Source organism: Ranitomeya imitator, chromosome 2 (assembly GCF_032444005.1).
Source record: "Ranitomeya imitator isolate aRanImi1 chromosome 2, aRanImi1.pri, whole genome shotgun sequence".
NCBI classification, from domain to species: domain Eukaryota; kingdom Metazoa; phylum Chordata; class Amphibia; order Anura; family Dendrobatidae; genus Ranitomeya; species Ranitomeya imitator.
Window position 1 is genome coordinate 814,971,598 of NC_091283.1, and position 23,071 is coordinate 814,994,668.

The 23,071-nt window shown below is 42.8% G+C and overlaps 1 protein-coding gene across 2 annotated transcripts in view; it reads right to left on the minus strand.

The window, feature by feature from the left end:
* Positions 1–20,463, minus strand: part of JAKMIP3 (Janus kinase and microtubule interacting protein 3) — a 146,111-nt gene extending 125,648 nt beyond the window's left edge. Inside the window, exon 1 of one of the 2 annotated variants that reach the window (XR_011318538.1) lies at positions 20,369–20,463. The gene's annotated coding sequence lies outside the window, so the exon portion shown is untranslated. Of the gene's footprint in view, positions 1–20,213 lie in introns of both variants that reach the window. The other variant, XM_069753899.1, reaches the window with a different exon arrangement.
* Positions 20,464–23,071: the final 2,608 nt, after the last annotated feature.

Sequence of the window (23,071 nt, forward strand, 5' to 3'; positions counted from 1 at the left end):
TCGTCCTATTGTTTTTGGTTATTGCCAGATCTCTGTATGTGCGCTGATTACTGCACGCTGTGTTGCCTGATTGCCAGCCATAACAGTACAAGGAGCCCCACCAATGATTCCCAATAGAGGGAAAAAAGAAATCCTGACATCATTTTTTTTTCTTAGCTCTGTCTTCAGTCTTTTTTTTCCCCTAGACATTAGAGTGCTTCAGGACACAGCTGTGGACATGGATATTCAGGCTCTGTGCTCCTCAATGGATAATCTCGTTGTAAATGTACAAAAGATTCAAGATACTATTGATCAGAAATCGATGCTAGAACCAAGAATTCCGATTCCTGATTTGTTTTTTGGTGACAGAACTAAGTTCCTGAGCTTCAGAAATAATTGTAAGCTATTTTTGGCCTTGAAACCTCATTCTTCTGGTAATCCTATTCAACAGGTTTTGATTATTATTTCTTTTTTGCGCGGCGACCCACAGGACTGGGCGTTTTCTCTTGCACCAGGAGATTCTGCATTGAGTAATGTTGATGCATTTTTCCAGGCGCTGGGATTGCTTTACGATGAGCCTAATTCAGTGGATCAGGCTGAGAAAAATCTGCTGGCTTTATGCCAGGGTCAGGATGATGTAGAAGTATATTGTCAGAAATTTAGGAAGTGGTCAGTACTCACTCTGTGGAATGAATCTGCACTAGCGGCTTTGTTCAGAAAGGGTCTCTCTGAAGCTCTTAAGGATGTAATGGTGGGATTTCCTATGCCTGCTGGTTTGAATGAGTCTATGTCCTTGGCCATTCAGATCGGTCGTCGCTTGCGCGAGCGTAAATCTGTGCACCATCTGGCGGTATTGTCTGAGAGTAAACCTGAGCCTATGCAGTGCGACAGGACTATGACTAAAGTAGAACGGCAAGAACACAGACGTCTGAACAGACTGTGTTTCTATTGTGGTGATTCTACTCATGCTATTTCTAATTGTCCTAAACGCACTAGGCGGTTCGATAGCTCTGCCGTTATTGGTACTGTACAGTCCAAATTCCTTTTGTCCATTACCTTAATGTGCTCTTTGTCATCGTATTCTGTCATGGCGTTTGTGGATTCAGGCGCTGCCCTGAATCTGATGGATTTGGATTATGCTAAACGTTGTGGATTTTTCTTGGAGCCTTTGCGGTGTCCTATTCCGTTGAGAGGAATTGATGCTACACCTTTGGCCAAGAATAAGCCTCAGTACTGGGCCCAGCTGACCATGTGCATGGCTCCTGCACATCAGGAAGTTATTCGCTTTCTGGTACTGCATAATTTGCATGATGTGGTCGTGTTGGGGTTGCTATGGCTACAAACCCATAATCCAGTATTGGATTGGAACTCTATGTCGGTAACCAGCTGGGGTTGTCAGGGAGTACATGGTGATGTTCCATTTTTGTCTATTTCGTCATCCATTCCTTCTGACATCCCAGAGTTCTTGTCGGACTTTCAGGATGTATTTGAAGAGTCCAAGTCTGATGCCCTACCTCCGCATAGGAATTGTGATTGTGCTATCGATTTGATTCCTGGTAGTAAATTCCCTAAGGGTCGTTTATTTAATTTGTCCGTACCTGAACACGCCGCTATGCGCAGTTATGTGAAGGAGTCCCTGGAGAAGGGACATATTCGCCCATCGTCGTCACCATTGGGAGCAGGGTTCTTTTTTGTAGCCAAGAAGGATGGTTCGCTAAGACCGTGTATTGATTACCGCCTTCTTAATAAGATCACTGTTAAGTTTCAGTATCCCTTGCCATTGATTTCTGACTTGTTTGCTCGGATTAAGGGGGCTAGTTGGTTTACTAAGATTGATCTTCGTGGTGCGTATAATCTGGTGAGAATCAGGCAGGGAGATGAATGGAAAACGGCATTTAATACGCCCGAGGGTCATTTTGAGTATCTGGTGATGCCGTTCGGACTTGCCAATGCTCCATCTGTTTTTCAGTCTTTTATGCATGACATTTTCCGTGAGTATCTGGATAAATTCTTGATTGTTTACTTGGATGACATTTTGATCTTCTCAGATGATTGGGAGTCTCATGTGAAGCAAGTCAGAATGGTTTTCCAGGTACTGCGTGCTAATTCCTTGTTCGTGAAGGGATCAAAGTGTCTCTTCGGTGTGCAGAAAGTTTCATTTTTGGGGTTCATCTTTTCCCCTTCTACTATCGAGATGGATCCGGTTAAGGTTCAGGCCATCCAGGATTGGACTCAGCCGACATCTCTAAAAAGTCTGCAGAAATTCCTGGGCTTTGCTAATTTTTATCGTCGCTTCATCTGTAATTTTTCTAGCATTGCCAGACCATTGACCGATTTGACCAAGAAGGGTGCTGATTTGGTTAATTGGTCTTCTGCTGCCGTGGAAGCTTTTCAGGAGTTGAAGCGTCGTTTTTGCTGTGCCCCTGTGTTGTGTCAACCTGATGTTTCTCTTCCGTTCCAGGTCGAGGTTGATGCTTCTGAGATTGGTGCAGGGGCGGTTTTGTCACAGAGAGGTTCTGGTTGCTCAGTGTTCAAACCATGTGCTTTCTTTTCCAGGAAATTTTCTGCTGCTGAGCGTAATTATGATGTGGGCAACCGAGAGTTGCTGGCCATGAAGTGGGCATTCGAGGAGTGGCGTCATTGGCTTGAGGGTGCTAAGCATCGCGTGGTGGTTTTGACTGATCATAAGAACCTTACTTATCTTGAGTCTGCCAAGCGCTTGAATCCTAGACAGGCCCGTTGGTCGTTATTTTTTGCTCGTTTTGATTTTGTGATTTCATACCTTCCGGGCTCTAAAAATGTGAAGGCGGATGCTCTGTCTAGGAGTTTTGTGCCCGACTCTCCGGGGTTATCTGAGCCGGCGAGTATCCTCAAGGAAGGAGTCATTGTGTCTGCCATCTCCCCTGATTTGCGGAGAGTGTTGCAGAAATTTCAGGCTAATAAACCTGATCGTTGTCCGGCCGAGAAACTGTTCGTCCCTGATAGGTGGACTAGTAAAGTTATCTCTGAACTTCATTGTTCGGTGCTGGCCGGTCATCCAGGAATCTTTGGTACCAGGGAGTTGGTTGCTAGATCCTTCTGGTGGCCGTCTCTGTCACGGGATGTGCGTGCTTTTGTGCAGTCCTGTGGAATTTGTGCTAGGGCTAAGCCCTGCTGTTCACGTGCCAGTGGGTTGCTTTTGCCCTTGCCGGTCCCGAAGAGGCCTTGGACACATATTTCGAAGGATTTCATTTCTGAGCTTCCCGTTTCTCAAAAAATGTCGGTCATTTGGGTGGTCTGTGATCGCTTTTCTAAAATGGTCCATCTGGTGCCCTTGGTTAAATTGCCTTCCTCCTCTGATTTGGTGCCTTTGTTCTTCCAGCATGTGGTTCGTTTACATGGCATTCCTGAGAATATTGTTTCTGACAGAGGTTCCCAGTTTGTCTCGAGGTTCTGGCGAGCCTTTTGTGGTAGGATGGGCATTGACCTATCTTTCTCCTCGGCCTTCTATCCTCAGACTAATGGCCAGACCGAACGAACCAATCAGACCTTGGAAACATATCTGAGATGTTTTGTTTCCGCTGACCAGGATGATTGGGTGTCATTTTTGCCGTTGGCTGAGTTCGCCCTTAATAATCGGGCCAGCTCGGCTACCTTGGTCTCTCCTTTTTTCTGCAATTCTGGGTTCCATCCTCGTTTCTCTTCAGGACAGGTTGAGTCTTCGGACTGTCCTGGTGTAGATTCTGTGGTGGACAGGTTGCAGCAGATCTGGACTCAGGTAGTGGACAATTTGACCTTGTCCCAGGAGAAGGCTCAGCTTTTCGCTAATCGCAGACGCCGTGTGGGACCCCGACTTCGTGTTGGGGATCTGGTTTGGTTATCTTCTCGTCATATTCCTATGAAGGTTTCCTCTCCTAAATTTAAACCTCGTTTTATTGGTCCGTATAGGATTTCTGAGATTCTCAATCCGGTGTCTTTTCGTCTGACCCTCCCAGACTCCTTTTCCATACATAATGTATTCCATAGGTCGTTGTTGAGGAGATACGTGGCACCTATGGTTCCATCTGTGGAGCCTCCTGCCCCTGTTTTGGTGGAGGGGGAATTGGAGTATATTGTGGAGAAGATTTTGGATTCTCGTGTCTCTAGACGGAAACTCCAGTATCTGGTCAAATGGAAGGGTTATGCTCAGGAAGATAATTCCTGGGTTTTTGCCTCTGATGTTCATGCCCCAGATCTTGTTCGTGCCTTTCATGTGGCTCATCCTGGTCGGCCTGGGGGTTCTGGTGAGGGTTCGGTGACCCCTCCTCAAGGGGGGGGTACTGTTGTGAATTCTGTGGCTGAGTTCACTTCTGTGGTCACAAGTGGTATTGCAGTCTCTGGGCTTCCTCCCTCAGGTGTTTTGGTGAGCTCGTTGGCTGCCTTGCTATTTAGCTCCATCTGAGTCTGTCTTCCTTGCTCCTTGTCAATGTTCCAGTGTTGGATCTGAGCTACTGCATCTTTCCTTGGGCCTGCTGCTCTGCTAGATAAGTGCTTCTAGTTTGTTTTCTGTTTTTTCTGTCCAGCTTGCTATTAACTTTTGCTGGAAGCTCTGAGAAGCAAAGGGGTGCACCGCCGTGCTGTTAGTTCGGCACGGTGGGTCTTTTTGCCCCTTTGCGTGGTTTTCGTTTTAGGGTTTTTTGTAGACTGCATAGTTCTCTTTGCTATCCTCGCTCTGTCTAGAATATCGGGCCTCACTTTGCTGAATCTATTTCATTCCTACGTTTGTCTTTTCATCTTGCTAACAGTCATTATATGTGGGGGGCTGCCTATTCCTTTGGGGTATTTCTCTGAGGTAAGTCAGGCTTGTATTTCTATCTTCAGGCTAGTCAGCTCCTCAGGCAGTGCCGAGTTGCATAGGTAGTGATAGGCGCAATCCACTGCTGCTTATAGTTGTGTGAGGATAGATCAGGTACTGCAGTCTACAGAGATTCCACGTCTCAGAGCTCGTCCTATTGTTTTTGGTTATTGCCAGATCTCTGTATGTGCGCTGATTACTGCACGCTGTGTTGCCTGATTGCCAGCCATAACAGTCATCTAATGTGTTTGAGGGCTCCAAGAAATGATTGTTGGAGAAATTAAGGATCCGACATGTCCTTTTTTGGTCTGTCGATCCTTTTATTATCTTGGACATAAGCCTCCACCAGTGATGTGTGAAGGCAGCTCTCTCATAGAGAACACAGGAGTGCTCGGCAGAGATGGGAGAGCCGGCTGAGATGGCTACTGGCAAAACTATCGTCCTGCTGATAGTCAACTAATGTGCTTCGCACAATTGAATGTCAGGTGAGTTAAGGATACATGTCCAATTTCGGTCTGCCGATGCTTTTGTTCTCCTGGAAATAATCTGCCACCAGAAATGTCTGAAGGTGTCTCCCTCATAGCGAACAGAGGAGCACTCGTCAGAAATAGGTGAGCAAGCCAAGATGGCTGCTGGCTGAACAATTGGCCAAACCATCATCCGGCACGAAAGTTGTGTACCGTAAGCTTAAGAGAGTGCATTAATCAGTGGTAACTGTCCTCCAGAAGCCCACAAATAAGTCAAGTGATGGAGCCATGGCACTCCTGTGAGCATGAATGAACCTTCACTATGCAGATTGACAGGGATCCTGGAGCCAAAACATCTACCATCAAAAACTATGAAAGTATGAAATCATCACCACTCATGAAACAGTACATCGACAGGTCAGCTATCTAAGGTGTATGGCCAGGAGTAGATCCCTATGGTGAGCTAAGCTTGTTACATCTGATTACCATGGGTTCATGTGTTGCAACCATAATAACGAATTTGAAAACCATAAAAAAAATGCCCAGTTTAGGTCTGGGGGATAGTTTCAAAAATGGAGGATTGTCATAGAAGTCATGATATATTTTTTAAAAACAAAAACAAGACTGTAGCGGCGCTAAAGACCTCGTTTGCTTGATGCTTCATTTTCCCATAAAAAGCTATAAATACAAAATGGCTAAATAGATTTGTAAGAACTTGTCAGGAGAGATCGACCCAAATGGGTGATTATAGTTACCATACTACTGTACAAAATAGTGACTTTCAGACTATAGGAAAAAAGTAAAAAAAAATGAAATGAACTTAAAAACACCCTTAAGTGCACAGAAAAATGCAAATTATAAGAAAGAAATATCTTCATCTGCACCACCCAGGCAGCAGCATTCATGAGGCGATACAGACCTTACTCACTTTCACCAATAAAAAAAATTGAATTGTTGGTTTAGAGGCCGATTAAAAGAAAAATGGTGCAAAAGAATATTATATTTGCAACACACAAAAAAAGAATAAACAACAACAAACAAAATGGTACAAAATACTTTAAAAGGTGCAATAAAAGGAGTAATACCTAGACCCTCAAAGTCTTAAAATTCCGTGTAATATTTTATTTATTTTCTATGTTTGGGGGAGGAAACTTATCAGTAATCCTGAAAGACTATGCCTACAATGGAAATGACAATGCCGAGCCACAAGTAGCAGAACAGCCCGGTATTGTCTATTACTGTCACAATTTTTATAGATTCTCTGTCGATAATTTCTTGCTTCTAACATATAAATTAAGTCGTTAATCTATATTGTTCACAAACACAAATTTCCGAAGCCGACGACGGCTGTCGCGCTTCCAGCACCGCCGGCTAATCATCATTAAAGCTTTGTTATGAAATCCAATCTTGGCGGCAGCTAAAACATCACTTTTTTTATCTGATTAATTTGCAATTGATGTTTACATTGGTAGAATGTAATGAATTGCTTAACTCACTTATAGATTGCATCTATGTTGGGCCAGTCTTGGGATGGCTGCTGTGGTTTGTAGCTTGCTCCATACCCATACTTGTCAACTGTCTGGACTTTGCCACGATTCACCCGAGTTTCTAGATATAGTCCCAGCAAATTTGGGGGTTGGTCAGCACCATCACTGGAAGAAACTGGGGACTGGACTTAAAGAGGTTCTCCATCGTAAAGATAGGTCATCGATGTCTGATTGGTCGAGGTCTGGCACTCAGCACACTGCCGATCAGCTGTTATCGGTGCCAGTGGCTGCCGGCCGAAAATACTTGCGGAGCCTGGCCGTCTACTTGTAGTGACTTCCACGGGGTACTACACATCCGCCTCTTATTCATTTCAATAGGAGGTGAATGTGCAGTAACAAGCCCTGGCGGCTCCAAGTAGAAGGCTAGGCTCTGCAAGTACTTCTGGCCGGCAGCCGCTGGCACCGATACCAGCTGATCGGCGGAGTGCTGAGTTCCGGACCCTGACCAATCAGACATTGATGCCCTATCCTTAGGATAGGGCATCGATATAAAAGTAGCGGACAACCTCTTTAAAGGTCCTTATCTCCCCAACACAAATAGCGGTAAGTATGTTGTTGTACTGACCTCCTCTCTATAGTGTACAAAGTAATACCCAAATACTACAATTATACATTATTTGGGCATTGCCACATCTAACACTCATTGGACACCAGAATATCCAAAAATCCCGAGGACCCAGAGGATAATCCTTAAAAAAGTTAGATCTTTAGTCCATAGTATTAAAAAATCATAACAATAGGAAAACAAGGCAACGTTTCAGCCATATCTGGCTTTTTTCAAGCCCCAACATACGTCTACGTATGTTGTTGTCTGAAACGTTCAGCGCTTCAGAGTTAAGTATTTGTGGCTGAGATCATGCAGCCGTGGTCTGATACATGAAGCCCGTGGACTGGGCACCAAGTTTCAGCTATCAGGTTCCTTTGAAAATCTCATGCACTACGTTGGCACGGGAAAATGCAGCAAAATGTCCGCAAGTGAATACCTAACAGAAAATCCTCTGCATGTTCCTAAAATCCAATACATAGAGTTTCACGGACCCTACTGCACCTCCATGTGCCACCAATCTATAAAGGGTGTTTTTCTCAATTGCATTTTTTCCATTTTATTGGCAGCAGCAATAGATGTTTGGGCGCTGCTCATCCATTCAATGGCTACATGATGGCCAATAATCTCCAACAATTGAGAAAGATTGAAGCCATCATAATCTTTCACACCCTCATCCAAGGGCAGTAGAGGCAATTTTGAGTTTTAGGGCTGTGCCAAAAAAGGGACTTGATATGAAATTAATGTTTCTGCCCAAATTCTTAAGCCTCCCTTACACATTAGACTAACATCAGCCGGGACAGCCAATATCTACATGATCACCCGACAGTCTAATGTGCAGGGGCGGACATATCATAGGTCCACATGGCCCAAGAGGTAAGGGAGGCCATTTCTATCTCCAAAGCAGGTGCAGTTTTGCCTTTTTGGGCTGCAAAGGGCCCATTTATTGTTCCCTTTTCTGTCTGTGTCTATGAGTGCAATGTATATGGGGCCTCTGACAGATGATAGTCGGGTGAGATGAATTTTTGGCATGTCTGATATCAGGCTGTAGATGCTTTTGTTCTCTAAGACATAAGCTGTCGCCAGAGATGTCCGGCAGCGGCTTTCTCATAGAGAGAGCAAGAACTCACAGATATGGGAGTCGATTGAGCTAGCTGCCGACAGAACGATTGTCCGATGATTTTAGAAAGCTGGGGAACGTAGAAGAAAGCAGAGGTGGGCTTCGCCATTTTACTGTACGCCGCTTGTATATCTAATGGCATCCCTGGCCTTCTCTGCGTGTAAGTAGTCCACATACTTTCTAACTAATCCACTCAAGAGACCATTTCACTCTTCACTTTCCGCCCAGGAGCCTGAACGTTCAGGATGAGATGGATCCTGCGGCTCCAACAGTACAGTAGTTTTCCAGCTGTGGACAGTAATGGATTTACTGCTATAGTAAAGTAATAAAGATGGATGGGGGGAGGAGGAGAGGTAGAAGGCACCATAATGGTACAGGAAAAAACTGCCTGACTAGATATACTAATCCCTAACATGACACAATAAGCTATTAGTAAGTGCTACAAGGAGCCTGAAAGCACCCGCACTGTAAGGATAATTGCCATGAAATAATTGCATATCTATGGACAATATTCTTTTATTAATTAAATGCATGTATTTTTGACTAAAAATCATTTTGTAACTGAGTTTCAATAAAAATTTTGCACAGTTTTCCTTCTATAGCCTCTGTTTTAGGGTACGTACCCATATGAGAAAAAAAAAGTTCCGATATCAGGACCGAAAAAACAGACGAGTGCCATGCCAGTGTCATGCGAGTACACACCAGGCATCCGATTGCAATGCGATTTTAACATGGTCATTTACATATCGTTTTCAAAGGAAATATTCATGAAAACACATACATATATATATATATTAGATAGATAGATAGATAGATGGATAGAAGAAAAGCTGTCAATTCCTGTGCGCATACAGTAAAATCACACTGACAGGTTAGACTAGAATACATAGAATAGAAATATACATACACATAGAATACATACAAATATATAAATATATACAGTGACACACATATATATGTGTTTATATTTCACAGAAAGACAGAAGAAAAGGCGGTAATTCATCTGCTGTCTTCTGAAAAATCACTGCAGGAGCCAACAGGATAGAAGAGATGGATTGCATACAGTAAATACATACAGAATAGGTAAATATATAGATTTTAATAGCCAGTAAAGGCTAAAGGTACCGTCACACTAAACGATATCGCTAGCGATCTGTGACGTTGCAGCGTCCTGGCTAGCGATATCGTTCAGTTTGACAGGCAGCAACGATCAGGATCCTGCTGTGATGTCGTTGGTCGCTGCAGAAAGTCCAGAACTTTATTTTGTCGCTGGACTTCCTGCTGACATCGCTGAATCGGTGTGTGTGACGCCGATTCAGCGATGTCTTCGCTGGTAACCAGGGTAAACATCGGGTTACTAAGCGCAGGGCCGCGCTTAGTAACCCGATGTTTACCCTGGTTACCAGCGTAAAAGTGATGTCACCGCTGTGCTTTCCGGCCGCTGTGCTTACACAGGGAAGAGAAGCAGAGCGCCGAGGGACAGACACTGGAAGGTAAGTATGTAGTGTTTTTTTTTTTTTACTTTTACGCTGGTAACCAGGGTAAACATCGGGTTACTAAGCGCGGCCCTGCGCTTAGTAACCCGATGTTTACCTTGGTTACCGGGGACCTCGGGATCGTTGGTCGCTGGAGAGCTGTCTGTGTGACAGCTCTCCAGCGACCAAACAGCGACGCTGCAGCGATCCGGATCGTTGTCGGTATCGCTGCAGCATCGCTTAGTGTGACGGTACCTTAAGTGTACAGCTGTGAGCTGATATTAATAGCCTGGGAAGCTCCATGGGTATTACTCACCTTCCAGGCTATAAACATCTGCCCCCAGTCATTTGCTTTCCCTCTGCTGGTTGCGAATATTGCACGGGAGCCCAGGCCCTTTTTTTCCCTAAAATAATCTTTTAGTAAGTAAATACATGTCCAGTAATTTGCACACAGACTGTACTAATTGTATTTGTCACTGACATCTATATATCTATATCTACCTATTCTATATGTATTTACTGTATGTAATCCATCTTTTCTATCCTGTCAGCTCCTGCAGTGATTTTACAGATGCTGGCAGATGAGTTACTGGATTTTGTTCTATCTTTTCTGTGCAATATAAATACATATATATATATGTGTGTGTGTGTGTCCCTGACATGTATATACAGTACAGTCCAAAAGTTTGGACACACCTTCTCATTTAAAGATTTTTTTGTATTTTCATGACTATGAAAATTGTACATTCACACTGAGGGCATCAAAACTATGAATTAACACATGTGGAATTATATACTTAACAAAATGGTCTTCCAACAATCTAGAAGGAGTTCCCAGAGATGCTTAGCACTTGTTGACCCTTTGGCCTTCACTCTGCGGTCCAGCTCACCCCAAACCATCTCGATTGGGTTCAGGTCTGGTGACTGTGGAGGCCAGGTCATCTGGCGTAGCACCCCATCACTCTCCTTCTTGGTCAAATAGCCCTTACACAGCCTGGAGGTGTGTTTGGGGTCATTGTCCTGTTGAAAAATAAATAAAGGTCCAACTAAACGCAAACCGGATGGAATAGCATGCCGCTGCAAGATGCTGTGGTAGCCATGCTGGTTCAGTATGCCTTCAATTTTGAATAAATCCCCAACAGTGTCACCAGCAAAGCACCCCCACACCATCACACCTCCTCCTCCATGCTTCACGGTGGGAACCAGGCATGTAGAGTCCATCCGTTCACCTTTTCTGCATCGCACAAAGACACGAGGTTGGAACCAAAGATCTCAAATTTGGACTCCTCAGACCAAAGCACAGATTTCCACTGGTCTAATGTCCATTCCTTGTGTTCTTTAGCCCAAACAAGTCTCTTCTGCTTGTTGCCTGTCCTTAGCAGTGGTTTCCCAGCAGCTATTTTACCATGAAGGCCTGCTGCACAAAGTCTCCTCTTAACAGATGTTGTAGAGATGTGTCTGCTGCTAGAACTCTGTGTGGTATTGACCTGGTCTCTAATCTGAGCAGCTGTTAACCTGCGATTTCTGAGGCTGGTGACTCAGATAAACTTATCCTCAGAAGCAGAGGTGACTCTTGGTCTTCCTTTCTGGGGGCGGTCCTCATGTGAGCCAGTTTCTTTGTAGCGCTTGATGGTTTTTGCCACTGCACTTGGGGACACTTTCAAAGTTTGCCCAATTTTTCGGACTGACTGACCTTCATTTCTTAAAGTAATGATGGCCACTCGTTTTTCTCTACTTAGCTGCTTTTTTCTTGCCATAATACAAATTCTAACAGTCTATTCAGTATGACTATCAGCTGTGTATCCACCAGACTTCTGCACAACACAACTGATGATCCCAACACAATTTATAAGGCCAAGAAATCCCACTTACTAAACCTGACAGGGCAAATCTGTGAAGTGACTACCTCTTGAAGCTCATCAAGAGAATGCCAAGAGTGTGCAAAGCAGTCATCAAAGCAAAAGGTGGCTACTTTGAAGAACCTAGAATATAAGACATATTTTCAGTTGTTTCACACTTTTTTGTTAAATATATAATTCCACATGTGTTAATTCATAGTTTTGATGCCTTCAATGTGAATTTACAATTTTCATAGTCATGAAAATACAGAAAAATCTTTAAATGAGAAGGTGTGTCCAAACTTTTGGTCTGTACTGTACATATTCAATGTGTGTATATCTATTCTATCTATTCTATTCTAACCTGTCATTGTGATTTTACTGTACACCGCACATGAATTACCGGATTTTCAAAGGACAAGTGCTGTGCGTTTCTTTCTCGCATCCATTGACTTTCATTGGCGAGTTTCGTCCCAGATACGCTGCAGATCGCAGCATGTTGCGATTTTTTTCTCCAGTCCGATTTGAGCTGAGAAAAAAAATCGCAGATGAGCTGTAACTCATTGAATAACATTGGTCCGAGTGCAATCCGATTTCTTTATTGGATTGCACTCTTCCGTTTTTCTCACATATGGGTACGTACCCTTAGACTACTTATACCTGGCTGCAGAATGAGTTAACTGAGAATCCATCAGCGAGCTCCTTGTGATGGTCCAATGCCAGTGTTTGCAACTTTTTATTTTTCTTTTTTTTCCGTCTGATTTATAATCACAGATCACATCAAAGTGGAATGTGCACGGAAATAAAAAAACTCATAAAAGCCAAAAGGTGCAACATTTTTAATGAAATCCAATGGCAAAGAAGGTTTTTAGACATGCATTAACAAGTTGAAAAAAAGACGTGTTTATTTACCAAAGGTGGACAATCCCTATGATAGTAAATGTAAATGTTTGCTGCTATTACCGTAGGTGATAATCATGTTCACTGATAGCAGCTGAAGATACCAGGACTCCCATTATGACATATGTACACAATGTCATTTAGACGCTAGCGCAGCCATTTTGTGACATCGCCAGCAGCTTTGCTGTGATTGTTGCAGAAGCTGCGCCCGCGTAAACCCCCCGAAGAATAATCATGTCGCTTCTTGAACCACTTAAGGATTTCCAATCCCTGATGTGGGTAACAGAAGTGACGTATGACGGACCATGTACACAGAAATGTCGCTCTCACAGTGCTGTGCATTAGGTTTATTTTATGGGACGCTTTTGCGGCAGCCTTTCTGGGGCATTCTGTGCGTAATCGGCCTGAAAAAGACGCTGTGCACGAACACTAATAAGGGCGAATGATCTAAAAACATCGGACTGCACTCTGGTGCCATCTGAGTGCAGTCCAGATTACATGGACTGACAGAATGGAGAAGATGGAGACATTTATTTCCTATCTTCTCCTCTTCCGAGAAAATCAGATCACACTCTGAGCAGAGTACGATTAGCATAATTGGCCCGATTATCTCAAATGATAGACAATACTTTCGCGTGACCCTAAATGTCACCATTAATTCCAAAACTTTTTTTAAAACTTTATTTAAAAGTAATTATTTACTTTTTGTAATAAGGGATATTAAAAATAATTTGATCCCAGGCTATCGTATGTTGCGTTATTTCCTAGACATTAGCTGCAATCTACAATGGAACCTGGGAAAAAGTAGTATCTCCCTCTATAGTGCCACCACAGGGGGAAATGAAGCATTACACAGACCCCATTAAAATCAATGACCGATGCTCCTTGTAAGCTGATAATGTCCTGATCAGGGTCATTTGGATGTTTTGGGTTTGTCATTATGATATAAAAAGAGAAAACACAGTAGTTTGACAATAAATGGCTTCACCCAACCAACTAACCATGAGTGGAGAAAAAGTTTTGGTGTTATCATTCATATTCTCTGAAAAAAAGCCAAGAAAGCAAAAATTCTGACGGGGTATGTAAACTTTTGAGCACAACTGTATGTCATTTTAGTCAATGTCTATGGAACGGTCATCCCATTAGACAATGGCCTGATGGAATTAAACCAATAAAAGGTTTATTTATGTAAATAAAGAATAACAATAAATAATACATGTGTATTATTTAGAAGTGGATAGTCTTATGTATTCCTAATTGGAAAGGGGGTGGGGGTCCTCTGCAAAAAGAACCTCTTTCATGATAATAAGTATGTAGGGTCCCCTATATACAAAGGCTAAATTTTGGGGACACCCCTACAACTTTTCTTGCTGATAGGACACGATGGTGGACTAAATGTAGGGAAGAGTAGAAATATATAGAATGTATAATGGTACGAGTCTGCGGATGGATTCCTGCAGGACATGAAGACTCTCCAGTCTTGGCTTAACGACGCCATAGATTGACAGACGGACAAAGCTGCTCCTGTGCTGAGAGATGCAACATATGGATGATGTGGCGGAGCAGATTTCCCCCAGTGTCTGTGATGTCCCCGCATGCTCCCTTTGTTTTTATTCATTTTTTTGCTGGCAGTGAAACACAGAAATACATTGAAGAGTCAGAACAGACATTATTGTCATGCGGGGGTCCTTCTGAATTGTTTTAAAGGGGCTCTCTGTGACTACAAAAAGCTTAGGGTGACACTCCATTTTTGACTGCGGAGTGCAGGAAAATTCTTGATTAGTACAATGCCATACTGAATCTCTTTATTTACTTTGGTCACCGTGGCCCCTTCATTGTGGTCCCCAGAATTTGTATCTCACCGATCAAACAGTTCCTGGAGAATCCCAATAACGAAAGGGGCCATGGACAGCCACTTCCAAGATTCCTCAGCTCCTCCTCAAGTTAGCAACTCGAGGAAATCAAGTCGTTGCGCACGCATTTTTATGTATAAGGAGCTATCAGAAAACTTAGGAAATAGGAGTGTTCCGGTGATAAAAGGGTAGGTACAAAACTTCATTTTTATTGCTTTTTTATTTAAAAAATTGTGCCTGACGTATCACAGAGGTTAGAGCAGACCGACGCGTTTCGGCGTTCAAGCCATGACTGAGACTTGAATGCCGAAACGCGACGCTCTGCCTTAGCCTCTGTGAAATGTCAGAGACAATTCTGTAAATCTCTGCAAAAAAGTGAAGTTTTGTACTCACCTTTTCATCGCTAGAGCTTTCCTATTTATCTCATTTTGCATTTGCCTCGACCCATAGCAGGGTGGCTCCGTGCGAGGACTACATTCCCACCACTTAGGTTGATCACACCTGAATGGGTGCTGCCGCTGCGCTTAGTTGAGCGCTTCTGCCCCTTTGTTTCCTCAAACGGTTGGAGCTTGGCTGGCGCGACCTCCACGAGTCATTGATGCGAAGGGGCAGAAGTGATGAGCGCATTCAGCTGTGATCGACTTTGTTAAACTGAGTACTTCAGATCAATGGTCGGAGGGATTCTCGGCACCTGGACCGCCACTGATCTAAACTTTTGACCAATTTGAAAATCGAAATAAATACATGAATTCAACGAAAGTCAATTTCACGTGCAGTGACTCCTACTTATATCTTGACGGCTGTGGCGTGCTTCACGGTAGTGTCGTGTTTTTAATGTTATCTTCATAGTAGGTCGCCCATTCATATTAAACATTACGCAAATAGCACAGATGCATAGTTATCAGCGTAATGTGCTGACCATCAAGGTAGTGAATGCTGCGTCTGTATCTCCACCCGAGGTAGATAGAATGATGGATAAAAGCCTCCGGTGGTGGCCAAGATGATCTGAGACGTGGACACCTCGCTAATCAGCTCCTGATATTCCTATTACATGCTCAGAAATATTATAAGGCTAAGTTGTTCCTTCAGCCAGTTATTTTGCTGTGTAACGAAATCACATAAATGACCACTCCCCCTGAAGAAGATTAATAGTGCGAAACCCATATTTGAGCTATTTTTTGGCATACTGCTTTATTATTCGCAATCTGTCACAAATCTATGCGCTTCCCTGATTCTGGTGATTTTTCCATTTTTTTGTTCCATTGTTCCAGTGTGGAGACATTCATATCTTTTGCTTTTGGAGCGCACTATTTGAAATCTCTGCTTTGCAGTCCAACTTGGCATTTCCTCAGAGTCTTCTGTGGGAGAGCACGCTTTCATCTGTTCAAGACGCTGCCAATCACTGCTTGGCGATATCTGATACTGAGAGCTGTGATTGGCAGCATCTTAAAGGGATATTATAATCTTTACCTGCAAGAGAAGATTGAAGAAAGACCTAGTTGCACTACAACCAGAGATTTCACATAGTGCGCTCCAGAGGAAACAAATATGAAGATCTTTGCAATGGAGTAACATCGTGCAAAACATAAAACAGCGGAAGAATCAGAGGAACTCAAGAATTTTAACACGATATTTACAGTAACTCATTTTTTTCTCATGCACAATCGTAGAGGCAGTGGCTACTGCACAGAGTAGAATCTTTAAGGCTATAAAAAGTTAGGGACCCACTCGGAGGTTCGCCGTGCCATGGTAGCGGGCTTCTTACAGCCTGATCAAAATATTAAATTGGGAACCTCAGGGTCAGTTTCGAAAATTTTTGATCAATGTATGATTTTTGGATGTGCGTTCCATGTCTTTTTTTGCAGTGATGGTCAATTTCTTTGAGCAAATGACACATTAGGAAGCATGGTGGCTCAGTTGTTGGCACTGCAGCCTTGCAGCGCTGGGGTCCTGAATTCAAATCCCACCATGTACAACATCTGCAACGAGTTTGTATGTTCTCCCCATGTTTGCATGGGTTTCCTCTCACACTCCAAAGACATAAAGGTTCTTCTCACAAAATTAGAATATCATCAAAATTTATTTCAGAGTCATTACAAATAGAGTGATCTATTTCTAGTGTTTATTTCCATTTATGTTGATGATTATGGCTTACAGCCAATGAAAACCCAAAAGTCATTAACTCAGTAAATTAGAATACTTTATAACACCAGCTTGAAAAATGATTTTAAAATCTGAAATGTCGGCCTACTGAAATGTATGTTCAGTAAATCCACTCAATACTTGGTCGGGCTCCTTTTGCATCAATTACTGCATCAATGCAGCGTGGTATGGAGACGATCAGCCTGTGGCACTGCTGAGGGGTTATGGAAGCCCAGGTTGCTTTGATAGCAGCCTTCAGCTCGTCTGCAATGTTGGGTCTGGTGTCTCATCTTCCTCTTGACAATATCCCATAGATTCTGTATAGGGATAAGGTAAGAAGAGTTTGCTGCCAATCAAGCACAGTAATACTGTTGTTTGTAAACCAAGTATTGGTATTTTTAGCAGTGTGGACAGGTGCCAAGTCCTGCTGGGAAATGAAATTTCCATCTCCAAAAAGCTTGTCGGCAGAGGGAAGCATGAAATGCTCTACAATTTCCTGGTAGACGGCTGCGCTGACTTTGGTCTTGATAAAACACAGTGGATCTACACCAGCAGATGACATGGCTCCCCAAACCATCACTGATTGTGGAAACTTCACACTAAACCTCCAGCAGCTTGGATTGTGGCCTCCACTCTTCCTCCAGACTCTGGGACCTTGATTTCCAAATTAAATGCAAAATTTACTTTCATCTGAAAACAACACCTTGGACCACTGAGCCACAGTCCAGTTCTGTTCCTCCTTGGCCCAGGTAAGACGCCTCTGGTGTTGTCTATTCATTATGAGTAGCCGGACACAAGGAATGTGATACTTGTAGCCCATGTCCTGGATACGTCTGTGTGTGGTGGCTCTTGAAGCAATGACTCCAGCAGCAGTCCACTCCTTGTGAATCTCCCCCAAATTTTTCAATGGCCTTTTCTTAATCCAGGTTATCCTGGTTGCTTGTGAACTTTTTCTTACATCACTTTTTCCTTCCACTTAACTCTCCATTAATATACTTGGATACAGCACACTCTGAACAGCCGACTTCTTCAGCAATGACCTTTTGTGGCTTCCCCTCCTTGTGGAGTGTGTCAATGACTGCCTTCTGGACATCTGTCAGGTCAGCAGTCTTCCCCATGATTGTGGAGCTACTGAAACAGACTAAGGGACTTTTTTAAACACTTAGGAAGCATTTGCAAGTGTTTTTTTGTTAATTATTCTAATTTACTGAGATAATGACTTTTGGGTTTTCATTGGCTGTAAGCCATAATCATCAACATTAACAGAAATAAACACATGAAATAGATCACTCTGTCTTTAATGACTCTATATAATATATATGTTTCACGTGTTGAAGAACTGATATAAATTAACTTTTGGATGATATTCTAACTTTGTGAGAAGCACCTGTACTGATCTGGAATCTAGATTGTGACCCCCATGGGGACAGTGATGACAATATCTGTAAAGCGCTGTGGAATATGATAGTGCTATATAAACAAAGCAAAACAATTATCTACATAAACCATTGCATACTCTTAATTACATTTTGGTGATTTTTTAACCCATCACTTGTTTCCTATTTAGATATAGTATCGCGCTACAATATTTTACACTTACAAGGATCATCCCAGAATATATTATAAGGTTTATTATTTTTATAGATCTGGTCAACATTGTCTAATGTGTATGTCCAGCTTAAGTAATAGCAATTCTCAGTAATAACACAATTTCGGTGAACAGCGAATACATTTTTGGCCCAATGTTTTTTGGTGGGATGTTTTCTTGTCAATGCACAAACTAAGAACCTGTATCCTCCTGTCTGTATCCTCACGCTGCATACAATATGGTGTTTTATTATTCCGCAGCACTTTACAGACATCATCGCTGTCCCCAATGGGGCTCACGATCTACATTCCCTATCAGTATGTCTTTGGAGTGTGGGAGGAAATAGGAGAACCCGGAGGAAACCCACGAAAACATGGGGAGAACATACAAACTCCTTGCAGATGTTGTCCTTGGTGGGATTTGAACCCAGGGCATAAAGCAGCAGTGCTAACCACTGAGCCACCGTGCAGCCCAAATGTCCCAGTTCTTGCATTGCTGCTTCTAGAGCTTGTCCTCATCACAGACAATTCCGTCAATATGGAAGATGCTGCGCCGATCCGCTGATCCTACAACTGTACACAGCTAAACATTCCCCCTGCAGCGGCCTCTGCAGGTGAAATGTGGTAGCACATGGATGGCCCAAACCCTCTGCTTAGTGGTTGGCTCATAAAAGTGGGTCCCTAGTATGTGTATATGGAGAGCATGATCAGCGTTAGAGATGGGAGAACTTGGCAGAAATGTTCATGCCAGTGACTGTTTGGGCCTGAACGCCGAACCCGGACTTTCTGCTGAAGTCCAGAGAACTGTTTGGGCAAGTCCGTGGTGGCGCAAGGAGATTTTTTTTTTTTCTTTACTAACTTGCTCGGGTATCTCTACTTTCAACGGTGCTCGGGTTCTAGCGGAAGTTCGGGTACTGTTCTGGTAACCAAACTTTCTATAAAGTTCAGGTCAGTTACCAGAACCGGAGCCGGAACTTCCACCGGTCCGCTCGTGCCTAATCAGTATATGCATTGGTGATTATCTCAAGGCTGCAATGTCAACACCAAATCCAGAGTAAATTGTGTAAACTCAGTATTAGGGCCCACTGACAAAACACTGCTTAATCTTTTTAAGGTCTGTACACAAACAAGGTAAACATAATAAAATATCAAGAAGTCACTTAAAAATCATGAAGGCGGAAAGAACAAATAAACCCTGCAGACATGGATAAGTGCTGCTTGTGGCAGTCAGCAAAGGAGACGTCATTTTGTATGGTGGCAGGATTATACGGTCATTATTATTATTTATTATTATTATTATTTATTATTATAGCGCCATTTATTCCATGGCGCTTTACATGTGAGGAGGGGTATACATAATAAAAACAAGTTGTTATTATTATTATTATTATTATAACATGATGGCCTCTTTTTTTTAGTTTAAAAAAAAGCAAAGCTACAATGCAACAGCAAATAACTAATGCACAATGAATGCATTCCAATACAATATATATATATACTCCATGGCAAAGTGCTGTACATCATGTACTCAGCCTCTCCTTCCTCTCTACTGATAAGATGTAGCAGAGCTGAGTTTGTCGTTTGGCACGGCTCATCATACTATTATATCGGGATGTGCAGTTTTACATAACACAGCATGTATATATTGTGCAAATACAAAAATATCAAAACCAATGGTGTTACATCTATGCAACATGCGTATCGTACAACTCGTAAGAAAGCGTTTATAATGCATCGCATCATCGGTGCAGCAAGATATCGTTTCCAATACAGAAATCACTAATGTGGGGTGAATTCAGCTGCATATGGGAGGAACGGCTGCAAAGCACCAAAATACACCAGGCCTTCTACACATTGCAACACTTCATTCCAGGATTCCTCCTCCAAGATCCTAAATGGAAACGAAAATCAGCGTGCACGTATATAGGATTACAGAAAAGAGACCGACCTTATAGCAGATCCCTGGATCCCTGCTCAATTCATCCCTAAAAGCAGCAGGTCCTACAGTCATGTCATCATCCACACACTGAAGTCAATGCATTTCCATAATGTGCAGGGAGAGGATGAAGGCAAAAATGTAGCAAATGGAGGAAAGCTGCTCACCATAAATACACACCCACAAAGTGAAGCATGGAGGATGCTGAGGATGGATTTCACAGGGAAGATGCTCAGAGACTGGTGCTCCCTCCTGGGAGAATGAGCTCATTGCCAGCATTCGCCAACCTCCTATCAGCCTTTGCAGTGTCATTGCAGCTAGCATTTCAGTGCAAGAACGTCATCAAGCGAACACTTCGAAAACTGCAAAGCCTTCCTCATCGCAGCCAGAAGAGAAAAAGCCCCGAGGAGAGATGCCCAGCGAGCCCACCCGTGCCAAATACTGACGGAGACGTCCGCCTCTCCATGGAAATGTAATTACCCCGATGTCCCTTCTGCCATGTAGGATAACATTAACCTCTCCGATTCCACCGCAGGATGACAAGATAATGGAAAAATAGCAATACCGTGCGATTTCTACCAAAGAAACTGCGGTCGTGAAATGACCGGAGATGAGAAAAAAAAGTGGCGAAGAAATTACCATTCACAAGGTTTATAGAGACCGAAATGCCAATTATACCGGGGCGCTAGAAAGTCAATTGATTATTGGAGACCTTTCTCGGTTCCTAATGGAAATGGATCGAAAGCACTGGAAATCAAGATTAGGTCCACGGATAGGTTTGCAGGGTCAGGGTTCTGCTGAAATTTCTGATAATTACTTTTTTTTTCTATAGCGGTAAATAAATGTCATCACCTAATTCTGGAAGGAAAGAAAGTGGTCATTAAAAAAAAAAATCTTAATTAAAAAAAAAATATATTGTATTTTTTTAGATCTGGTTATTTACTTTCGCCAATGCTTTTTCATTACAAGAGTTTTCTAAAAATTCCGCCGGATGCATTCACACATCAGTGATTTTTTTAATACGCAAAAAAAAAAAAAAAACGGTCCGAGTATCAGCAGTGCTTTTATTCAGGATTTTATCACGGTCCACGTGTCTGTTTTTATAGTAAAAAGTTGCTCAGAGGTTTGTTTTTTTTCTCAAACTGATGGACGTTTGTCCCATCAAAGAGTCAATGAAAAATAGACAGCACGTGGATGGCAATCGAGTGCTGTCAGATTTTTTCACAAACCCATACACTTGCAATAAAGAGTTTGATTGGAGACTTGGCTCAAAATCTCAGACATTCACCGTAGCCACTCAATAACTCTGTATTTTGTTTCACTTGTATTTTTGATAACAAGCATAAGTAAAGCAGACAACTGTGGGCTGTCTGCTTATCTTGGCTGGTCATCAAAAATAGAGGGGGCCCCATGCTGTTTTATTAATTTAAAAAAATAATTTTTAAAAACGGCGTGGATTGTCGCTGACTGCAAGTAACTCTATTGAACCTTGCACTGAGAACGTTCTGAGAATGAGTTTCAATGGCGTTACTCGCGGTTATCCGCTGGCTAAAGAGTAAAAATTTCTGTGCCTGCCGCTGACCGCAAGTAACCCTGTTGAGTTTCCTTCTGAGAACGTTCTCAGAGCGAGGCTCTTGGTCAGCGGCAGGCAGGAGTGTGAGAATTTTGGTGCCTGCCGCTGACCGCGAGTGAACTGTGAAGTTTCACTCTGAGATTCTGAGATCTTCCTCGTAACGAGACTCTACAGGATTCAATGAGCATTGTGAGACATTTCACTCTTAGATTACAGATAGATAGAATAATCTGGATTTATTTTTAATTAATAAACGAGTAAAGAATGAGTGTGGGGGAGTCTTAATTACAAACAAACACACAGAAAAAAATACTTCATTAATTTTTACTACTAGGTTAGTAATGGGGTTGTCTGACCGGCACCTCTCCATTACTAATCCCTGGGCTTGGTGTCATCCAGCTGCTGACATCAGCCCCAAAAACAATTACCCCAATTGCCACCGCACCAGGGCAATCGGGAAAAGCTGAGGCTGAACACCAGAATTGGCTCATCAAATATGAAACGCCACTTCTGGGGCAGCTGCAGGCTGAAATTTGTAGGATGGGAATGGTCCAATAACCATGGGCATTTCGAGCCTATTAATATCAGCCACCAGCTGTCTGCTTTCCCTTAGCTGGTTATTAAAATTAGGGGGGGGACACATAGCCGTTTTTTCATTTATTTATTACTAAATAAATAAATGAAAAATACTAATAAATAAATAGAAAAAAACGACATGGGGTCCCCTCTATTATTTTTAACATGCTGATGGAAAGCAAACAGTTGTGAGCTTGTCTTATTTTAGGAAGGGGCTAATATCCATGGACCTTCCCAACCTATTACTATTAGCCCCCAGCTGTCTACTTTGCCCTTGCTGTTTATTAAAAATGGGGCGAACCTAAAACAATTGACATGGGGTCCCCCCTATTTTTAATACCCAGGTAAGGCAAAGCAGACAGCACGGGGCTAATATTAATAGGCTGGAAAGGGCAATGGATATTGTTTCCTTAAAAGCCTCATAAGACCTCATAGCCCTCAGTCGCCCCAGAAATGGTGCATCCATTAGATGCGCGAATTCTTGCGCTTACCTCAGCTCTTCCCGATTGTCCTGGTGTGGTGGCAATCGGGGTAATGGGATTGTGGGGTTGATGTCAGCTGTGCAATGTTTGCTGACATCAAGCCCATGGATCAGTAATGGAGAGGTGTCTATCAGACACCCCCATTACTAACCTAGTAAGTAAAAAGAGAAGAAAACACACCCCAAAAAATCTTTATTTGAAAAAAAACACCAACAATTTCCCTCCTTCCCCAATTAAAA